Below are 10838 nucleotides of genomic sequence, written 5' to 3' on the forward strand. Positions count from 1 at the left end.
ACTGGGAATTCCTCGTTGATGGGAAATAGTTGCAATCCCCAGTCCCGATCACGAGTGGGGTTCAGCGGGTTACCCGCGCCTCTCGGCGCAGGGTAGACACACGCTGATCCACCCATTGTGGCGCGCGTGCAGCCCCGGACATCTAAGGGCATCACAGACCTGTTATTGCTCCATCTCGCGTGGCTGAACGCCACTTGTCCCTCTAAGAAGTTGGACACCGACCGCACGGGGCCGTATAACTATTTAGCATGCCGGAGTCTCGTTCGTTATCGGAATTAACCAGACAAATCGCTCCACCAACTAAGAACGGCCATGCACCACCACCCACAGAATCGAGAAAGAGCTATCAATCTGTCAATCCTTTCCGTGTCCGGGCCGGGTGAGGTTTCCCGTGTTGAGTCAAATTAAGCTGCAGGTATGGGCTGAAATATGTGCCACCAGAAACTGAATTTGAACCATTATATTTGAATTTGAATGGCTAAACTTGAATAATTGCATTGAAAAACTGAATTTGAATCACATCATTTGAAATTGTATTGTTTAATTAAAATTGAATTTATTCAAAAACTGAATCTGAATTGTATCATTTGAAATTGAATTTATTCGTTTGGAACTGAAGTCCAATAAAATTTGATCCTCACTGAAAATTAAACTCTCTATATATCTTCACTTTCACTTCTCACAATTCAGATTCAGTTCTCAAATTCAATTTCAAGTTACTGAGACAGACATCCGGGTAGTTGGAGGATGAAGGAAGAGCAATCGAGCGCAGATCGATAGATAGCGTTCATTGGCGCACAGGACTCCTCTTGGGCCAATCAGCACCAATGTTTTGGAGCACAGTACGTTACCTGCCATGAAACTATGGAATTACGATTGTGTCAATAATAATGAATGTAACTTTATAAAACTGAACGTAACTTTTTCAGAAACTATCAAAAATATTCCATTACAAAAGAAGAAAAACACAATTAAAATGAAAAAAAAAAATGAACTCAGTCGCACGAATTTAACAGGCTCTTCAAATATGCTTCATTTTTTGTTAATGTTTTTCAAAGATTCGTTTTCGCAAATCGTGGATTCTGAATACATTGCCACAGATTTCGCTTACGCTTCGCAGTTTTTCGTTTGCTGTTTTGAGACAAACCTCTCGTGGGGGTGGGCTTAACAGTGATCTACTCTGATTGGATAGTGAGCTTTTGATGGACAGGTGCTCTCTGACCCGGATGTACAGACGTCACTCAGTGGCGCGCATATTGGAAAGCTCTCGCGGTGATTTGTAGTTATGCAATACGTCGTGCTTTGTTGTATTACTTACTAACAATATGTAAATAATATTTGACCTATAATTATATAATTTAATATTATATGAGACCTTCGATCGTCTAATAATCATCTTCGATCAGTCTGTAAAGATGAGCTCTCAGGAGAGACACGGAGCGGCATCATCTTCCTCCTCTTGTCCTTCAAGGCAGCTTGAAGTAAGTTCGATACAATTTTCGAATTTTACAGAAAACACTCTAAATTTCAACACAGTGGTGGAATATTGCATATATTTTATTATATTTATTCACAATGTTTTGATAAACACATATAAAATATCATAATTTTATATATTTTTTAATAATTTTTTTATTGTCATTCACAAGTTTGCAATGCACTGATGTCATGTCATGATGTTATGTAGTTTGATTGTTTGCTCTTTTGCACAGTTATTATATTCAAGGACGTGTCAATGTAGACAGTGCAGATATCAAACTGGTCTTCATTCTACAGCAAGGCAGAAATCTTGGTGCAGATGCTGCATCTGTACATAACAACCTTGAAATTCTTAACCAGTCGCTCGGGAATACCAGCACAAGGCAGGGTCAGCAGCAGTCCGTTCAGCAGTCGGGGCAGAGTCAAACAGTGGACCAAGATATGGCCAGGTTTCAGTTTTGCAGTCATGACAATGACAAAACAGCAACATTTTATTTAGCATGCATTTACAATACAACAATAAATTTGCAAAATAAAGCCAGAACTGTTGCACACTGTAACGTTACATGAATAAAAGTTTTATCGATGTTATTGGTTACTTCAGTAACACGAACTTACTTCAAGCTGCCTTGAAGGACAAGAGGAGGAAGATGATGCCGCTCCATGTCTCTCCTGAAAGCTCATCTTTACAGACTGATCGAAGATGATTATTAGACGATCAAAGGTCTCATATAATATTAAATTATATAATTATAGGTCAAATATTATTTACATATTGTTAGTAAGTAATACAACAAAGCACGACGTATTGCATAACTACAAATCACCACGAGAGCTTTCTAATATGCGCGCCACTGAGTGACGTCTGTACATCCGGGTCAGAGAGCACCTGTCCATCAAAAGCTCACTATCCAATCAGAGTAGATCACTGTTAAGCCCACCCCCACGAGAGGTTTGTCTCAAAACAGCAAACGAAAAACTGCGAAGCGTAAGCTGAAATCTGTGGCAATGTATTCAGAATCCACGATTTGCGAAAACGAATCTTTGAAAAACATTAACAAAAAATGAAGCATATTTGAAGAGCCTGTTAAATTCGATGCGACTGAGTTCATTTTTTTCATTTTAATTGTGTTTGTCTTCTTTTGTAATGGAATATTTTTCATAGTTTCTGAAAAAGTTACGTTCAGTTTTATAAAGTTACATTCATTATTATTGACACAATCGTAATTCCATAGTTTCATGGCGGGTAACGTACTGTGCTCCAAAACATTGGTGCTGATTGGCCCAAGAGGAGTCCTGTGCGCCAATGAACGCTATCTATCGATCTGCGCTCGATTGCTCTTCCTTCATCCTCCAACTACCCGGATGTCTGTCTCAGTAACTTGAAATTGAATTTGAGAACTGAATCTGAATTGTGAGAAGTGAATGTGAAGATATATAGAGAGTTTAATTTTCAGTGAGGATCAAATTTTATTGGACTTCAGTTCCAAACGAATAAATTCAATTTCAAATGATACAATTCAGATTCAGTTTTTGAATAAATTCAATTTTAATTAAACAATACAATTTCAAATGATGTGATTCAAATTCAGTTTTTCAATGCAATTATTCAAGTTTAGCCATTCAAATTCAAATATAAATGGTTCAAATTCAGTTTCTGGTGGCACATATTTCAGCCCATATTCCTCAGAAGGGTGGCGGGCTTCTCCCTTAGAGATATGGTGAGGAGCTCAGTCATCCGTGAGGAGCTCGGAGTAGATCCACTGCTCCTTTGCGTCGAAAGGAGTCAGTTGAGGTGGTTTGTGCATCTGGTAAGGATGCCCCCTGGCCGCCTCCCTAGGGAGGCGTTTCAGGCACGTACAGCTGGGAGGAGGCCTCGGGGAAGACCCAGGATTAGGTGGAGTGATTACATCTCCACACTGGCCTGGGAACGCCTCTGGGTCCCCCAGTCAGAGCTGGTTAATGTGGCTCGGGATAGGGAAGTTTGGGACCCCTGCTGGAGCAGCTGCCCCCGCGACCCGACTTCGGATAAGCGGTTGAGGATGGATGGACTGGAACATCAATTAAAGTATTTGTTCCATATTAATAGAATATAAAATGGCAAGTGTTATGTATTCTCAGCTGCCTGTCCAAGTAGGACAACTTTGTTGGTTCTGGAACAACACTGCAATCAGCAGGGGCGGTCTCTAGGGTCAGTGGATATTCGGGGCTTAGCCCAGACCTCTGTGGATACGTATGGGCCATCCTTTTATGTAATATCGGAATACAACACAATTTATAATAAAAAGTTAAATGTTTGTATGTGAGGTGTCATTTTTATAACAAATCTTTAAATATTACTGAACATAAAACTAAAAGATCCCAGTAACTTTTGTCTCAATTTTAAATACACTCAAAACAGAACAGACCAAAATATAACTCCCTTTTCACTGTACATCCATTGCAGTCTCACGGTTATGATTTCAAGCTTGATTACACTTCCTACTGCTTGACAAATTCACAGAGCTCTAGATGGTGCTATAGGAAGTGTTATTGAGCTTGAAATCACGATTGCAAGGAGATTGCATTCAAGATGTACAGTGAAAAAGGAGTTATATTTTGGTCTGTTTTGAGTCATATGAATTACTTTTATGCTGACTTTATCTAATTTTTGGAGCTTCAAAGGCCTGATCACCATTCACTTGCAATGTATGAACCTACAGAGCTGAGATATTCTTCTAAAAATCTTCTTTTGTGTTCTGCAGAAGAAAGTAAGTTATGCACATCTTAGATGGCATGACGGTGAGTAAATGATGAGAGAATTTACATTTTTGGGTGAACAAAATTGTTTTATCCCTTACGGCTCTCTGTAATTCAGAAAACATTGCGAACAATTGATCGTTTTAAAGTCTATATTATTGATTTGCCAGGTGTTTTAGGTAAGTTTAGAATACGTTCTTACAAGTGAAAAAAGAAATTCGTGACACTGTGTCTTAAAAGAGGTTTGTAAATGTAACGGACTAAATTTAGCAAAGTCCTCAGCACAGCCTCTACCACTTGGTCTAGATGGACCAAGATTTTGAAAATTCACAGCCGCAATCACGGGTCAGGAGTGCTCTTCTTTCATGAGTGCTAAAAAGCAGCCGCCAACAACACAGTGCATTGGTTCTGAATTGAGTTGGTATACACCAATCCCATTGTTTACAAAAATGTCAGCACATTTGCAGTAAGCGGTGGCAGAAAGCATGTGTTGCGATCAAATGAGTCTGTCTGAAAAATTGAGTCCCCCGCTGACATCATAGCGATTCCATTAGCTTATACAGTGGTACATGTGAACCCTTTGGAATTAGCTGGTTTTCTGCATTGATTGGTCATTAAATGTGATCTTATATTCATCGGTCACAATTATAGACAAACACAATGTTAACTTAAGCTAACAACACACAAACAATTATGATCTTTCATGTCTTTACACCCCATTAAACATTCATAGTAATGTGGTAAATGTAAGTGAACCCTTGGATTTAAATAACTGGTTGATCCTCCTTTGGCAGCAATAACCACAACCAAGCATTACCTGCACAACACCTGCACAACACTCAGAAGGAATTTTCGACCATTCATCCTCACAGAACTTCTTCAGCTCAGCCATATTCTTAGGATGTTTGGATGTCTCTCTTGAGGTCATTCCACAGCATCTCGATTGGTGGATTTTGTTTTTTAAGCCATTCTGTTGTGGATTTACTTTATGTTTAGGGTCATTGTCCTGATGTATCACCCAACTTCTACTGCGCTTTAGCTGACGCACAACCACCCAGACATTATCCTGTAGGATTTCTTGATAAACTTGGGATTTCATTTTTCCCTCGATGATAGCAAGTGGTCCAGGCCCCAAATCATGATGCTCACTCCACAGTACTGTACTTTGTCATTGGGATGATGCTTTCATGTTGGTATGCTGTGCCATTTTTACACCATACATAGTGCTGCGTGTTCTTCCCAAACAATTCAACCTTAGATTCATCAGTCCACAAAACATTTTCCCAGTATAGTGTCAAGGTGGTCATTGGCAAACTTCAGGCATGCAGCAATGTTTTTCTTGGAAAGCAGCGGCTTCATTCGTGGTCTGTTTAAGGTTTTTCAAATTGTAGACTCATGAACAGAGATGTTAAGCAGTTCTAAGGATTTCTTTTAGTCTTTGACTGTCACTCTAGGGTCATTTTTACCTCATTGAACATTCTTCTGTGTGTCCTTTTAAGTATTCTTAGCTGGACGGCCACTTCTAGGGAGAGTAGCCACAGTACTAAATAGTCTCCACTTCTAGATAATTTGTCTAACTGTGGACAGATGAATATCTAAACTCTTCAAGATAACTTTGTAGTTACCCTTTATACAAAGCAACAATTCTTGATCGTAGGTCTTCTGAGATCAATTTTGTGAGGCATGGTCCACGTTACCAGATGTTTCTTGTGAGTAGCAAACTCAAAATGTTTGAGGTGCGTTTTATAAGTCAAAATAGCTCTAAACCACACCTCCAATCTCATTTCATTAATTGGATGACAGGTTTGCTAAATCCTAACTCTAATTAGCTTTTGGTGATATAATTACCCTAGGGGTTTACATACTTGTTCCAACTAAATTGTGAATGTCTGAATGATGTATTCTGTATGTACAAGAACAATACAATAATCTGTGTGTTATAAGTTAAAACAGATTGTGTTTGTTCATTATTGTAACTTAGATGATCAAACCAGATTTTAAGACAAATGTATACATAAATGCAAGTAATTCCAAAGGGTTCACACTGTGTTTTGCCACTGTAGAACTTTTATTGGGTACTGTCTTCACTGCCTGAGTAGAAATCCTACAAAAACCTTTTGATGTCTGTCAATATAACTGTAACTACAAAATGTAATGACTGATCATATGTTGCACAAATTAGTATATAAACAAAGCTATAGATTGTTAAATGAAACATTTCTTGTTCTGTTTTTCACTACAAAATTACTGAATCACAATATTACAAAATGCATTACAAATTTACCATACAATCTTATATGCACACCAGCAATTATGAGGGAACAGCTGAAATTTCTGTGGAGTTTAAATACTCTATTTATATTTACATCAATGCGCCAAAACCTTAACCACCGGCCTAATATGCTGTTGGTTCTCTGCATGCCACAAATACAGCATAAACCCACCGAGACATGGACTCTACAAGACCCCTGAAGGTGTCCTGGAGTATCTGGCACCAAGGCATTAGCAGCAGATCCTTCAAGTCCAGTAAGTTGCGAGGTGGAGCCACCATGAATCTGACTTGTTGGTCCAGCACATCCCACAGATGCTCAATCAGATTGAGGTCTGGACAGTTTGGAGGCCAGGGCAACACCTTGGACTCTTCATCGTGTTACTCAAACCATTACCGAACAATGTGTGTGGTGTGGCAGGGCGCATTATCCGCATTATCCGGAAGCGGCAGCGGAAGTGGTGGCCCTCGTGTGAAGCCCTCCTTGTGTGAAGACCTACTTGGGTAAAGACCAGTGAGTCTACCTGTGCGAGTCCACCGAGCAAGGACACTGACAAGGCTCCACTCACCAAAGCACTTAAGTATTTTTCTATTCTATCTCTTTTATTATTTTACTTATACATACATACTATCATGTCTAGTTCAACACCTGCTCCATTCTCGTTCTCAGTGGGACTCTGGAACTGCCAGTCTGCTGTGAACAAAGCTGCCTTCATTCCAGCTTTCGCCACGCAGTCCACCCTCAGCATCCTGGCACTGACAGAGACATGGATACGTCCTGAGGATACAGCAACACCTGCTGCTCTCTCTAACAACTTCTCCTTCTCCCACACCCCTCGACATACTGGTAGGGGTGGGGGAACAGGTTTGCTCATTCATAATAACTGGACTTTTTCACCACATGCTTCACTATGTAACAATACATCTTTTGAATTCCATGCCATTACTACAATGCAACACACAAAATTACATGTTGTTGTCATCTATCGCCCCCAGGTCAGCTGACAAGCTTTCTTGAGCAATTGGATGTCCTGCTGTCCTCCTTGCCAGAGGATGGCAGGCCACTTGTGGTTCTTGGTGATTTCAACATACACCAGGACAAACCCCAGGCCATTGAACTGAATACTCTTCTGGCCTCATTTGACTTGGAAAGACTACACACCACAGCAACTCACAGGTCGGGCAACCAGCTGGACCTCATTTTTACACGTAACTGTACCACCTCTAATATTCTTGTTACACCTTTACATGTCTCTGATCACTACTTTGTTCAATTCAACATGATTCTCCCATCCATTGTAAAACCGACCCCACCTTTGGTTTCCTTTCGCCGTAACCTCCGTTCCCTCTCACCCTCTCACCTTTCCACTGATGTCTCTGCCTCTCTTCCCACAATAAATGTATTTTCCATGCTTGATGCGAACACTGCCACAGACACACTTAGCTCTACTTTAACAACCTGTCTAGACAACATCTGTCCTCTCTCCTCTAGACCAGCACGGACTACACCACCCAGCCCCTGGCTGTCTGACGTCCTTCGTGAACATTGGACTGATCTCAGGGCAGCTGAGAGGAGATGGCGGAAATCTAAAGATCCAGCTGATCTAGGTAAATATCAGCTTCTGCTCGCAACTTTTTCAAATAACGTTAAAACTGCAAAAACTTCATATTACCAGACCAAGATCAACAGCACCACAGACACTCGTAGCTTGTTTAGAACATTTAACACACTTCTCTGCCCTCCCCTCCACCACCTGACACATCACTGACAGCAGATATATTCGCCACATTTTTTACTGATAAGGTTACAGCCATCAGCAATACATTCACAGCACCACACCCTGTCAAACACCTGGCTCCTGTATGCAACCCTTCTTTCCCTATGTTCTCTCCTTTAACTGACACTGAGGTCCCTAAACTCCTCCACTCCAACCACCCCACAACCTGTTCCCTTGACCCCATTCCATCACACCTTCTCCAGGCCATCTCTCCGTCCATCCTACCGGCACTTACACACATAATTAACACATCCCTTCTTGGAGGCACTTTTCCCACTACATTTAAGCAGGCTCGAGTAACCCCACTGCTGAAAAAACCTGCACTTAACCCCACACAGATAGAACACTACAGACCAGTCTCTCTCATCCCATTCATGGCAAAAACACTTGAAAGGGCAGTTTTCAATCAGATCTCCGCCTATCTCTCACAGAACAAGCTGCTGGATGACAATCAGTCGGGCTTCAAAAGTGGACACTCCACTGAGACTGCCCTGCTGTCTGTCATGGAGTCGCTGAGACAGGCGAGAGCTGAATCGAGATCATCCGTTCTGATTTTGCTGGACCTTTCTGCTGCCTTTGACACAGTCAACCATCAGATCCTACTCTCCACCCTCTCTAAACTGGGTATCACTGGAACTGTGCTTGACTGGTTCAACTCTTATCTCTCAGAAAGGTCCTTTGAGGTAGCATGGAGAGGGAAGTATCCAAGCCACACAAGTTACTTACTGGGGTACCTCAGGGATCAGTGCTTGGGCCACTTCTCTTCTCCATATACACAACATCACTGGGACCCATCATCCAGTCACATGGTTTCTCTTACCACTGCTACGCTGATGACACGCAACTCTACTTGTTTTTCCAGCCCAACGACACCACAGTGACCGTTCGAATCGCTGCCTGTCTGGCAGACATCTCGGCCTGGATGAAGGAACACCACCTTCAACTCAACCCTGCCAAGACCGAACTCCTTGTCTTTCCAGCCAACCCGGCTGTTGAACACATCACCGTGCAGCTGGGTCCAACTACAGTTTCGCCTTCCAAAACGGTCAGAAATCTAGGGGTAACCATTGATGATGAGCTAAATTTCACAGACCACATTTCAAAAACTGCAAGATCTTGTAGATTTACACTCTACAATATCAGGAAGATAAGACCCTTCCTCTCTGTACATGCCACACAACTGCTCGTTCAGTCCCTTGTCATAACTAGACTGGACTACTGTAACGCTCTCATTGCAGGCCTTCCTGCATGTGCTATTAGACCTCTCCAAATGATCCAGAATGCAGCAGCACGTCTGGTCTTTAATGAACCTAAGAGAGCACATGTTACACCACTCTTTGTCTCTCTCCACTGGCTGCCAGTTCATGCACGTTTTAAATTCAAGGCCCTGATGCTGGCATATAAAACAGTCACTGGGTCTGCTCCAGCATACCTAAAAAACATTTATGCAGAGCTACGTTCCCACCAGAAGCCTGCGGTCGGCTAAGGAACGTCGCCTTGTCGTACCAAAACAAAGAGGCACCAAAACACTTTTCCGGACTTTCAGTTTCATCATACCACGGTGGTGGAATGACCTTCCCAACTCAATCCGGGAAGCTAACTCACTCTCTATCTTCAAAAAACGGCTAAAAACACATCTTTTCCAAAAGCACTTAACCGGTCACTAAAATAAATAAATAAATAAATAAATAAATATATATATTTACATTTCTTGTTGCACTTAAATCTGTTTTGTATACTATTATGATGATAGTGAAACTTTGAAATATGGCACTTTTTGTACCACTGTCTCCCTAAGATGATTCGCTGATGTTCTTCCTCTTTTGTAAGTCGCTTTGGATAAAAGCGTCTGCCAAATGAATAAATGTAAATGTAAATGTAAAGATGTCACTGCCATCAAGAAATAAGATTGCCACGAAGGGGTGTACCTGGTCTGCAATGAGGTTTAGGTAGGTGTCACATGCCAAACTGATGTCCACATGAATGGCCGGTCCCAGGATTTCCCAAAGCATCACACTCCATCCACCAGCTTGTCGTCTTCCCACAGTGCATCCGGGTGCCATCACTTCCACAGGTAAACGGTGCACACATACACAGACATCCACATTATGTAAAAGAAAACAGGACTCATCGTGCCAGGCGACCTTATTCCACTGCTCCAAAGTCCACTTCTGATGCTTGTGTGCCGATTGTAGGCACATTTGATGGTGGGCAGGGGTCGTCATAGGAACTCTGACCGGTCTGCAGCTACAGGGTGCGATGCACTGTGTTGTGACACTTTCCTCACATAATCATCATAAACATTTTCTGTGACTTGTGCCACTGTTGACCTTCTGTCGGTTCGTACCAGATGGGATAGCCTTCGTTGTACTCACACATCGATGAGCCAAACACACCATCGCCGCTTGCAGTTTGTACCTCCTCTGTCTAAATATACTCACCACTGCTGACCAGCAGCACACCACAAGCCTTGCAATTTCAGATGCTCTGACCCAGTCATCTGGCCATAACAATTTGGTCCTTGTCAAAGTCGCTCAGGTCTTTACTCCTGCCCATTTCTAATGCATTCAACA

Source organism: Xyrauchen texanus, chromosome 41, assembly GCF_025860055.1.
Source record: "Xyrauchen texanus isolate HMW12.3.18 chromosome 41, RBS_HiC_50CHRs, whole genome shotgun sequence".
Classification (NCBI taxonomy): domain Eukaryota; kingdom Metazoa; phylum Chordata; class Actinopteri; order Cypriniformes; family Catostomidae; genus Xyrauchen; species Xyrauchen texanus.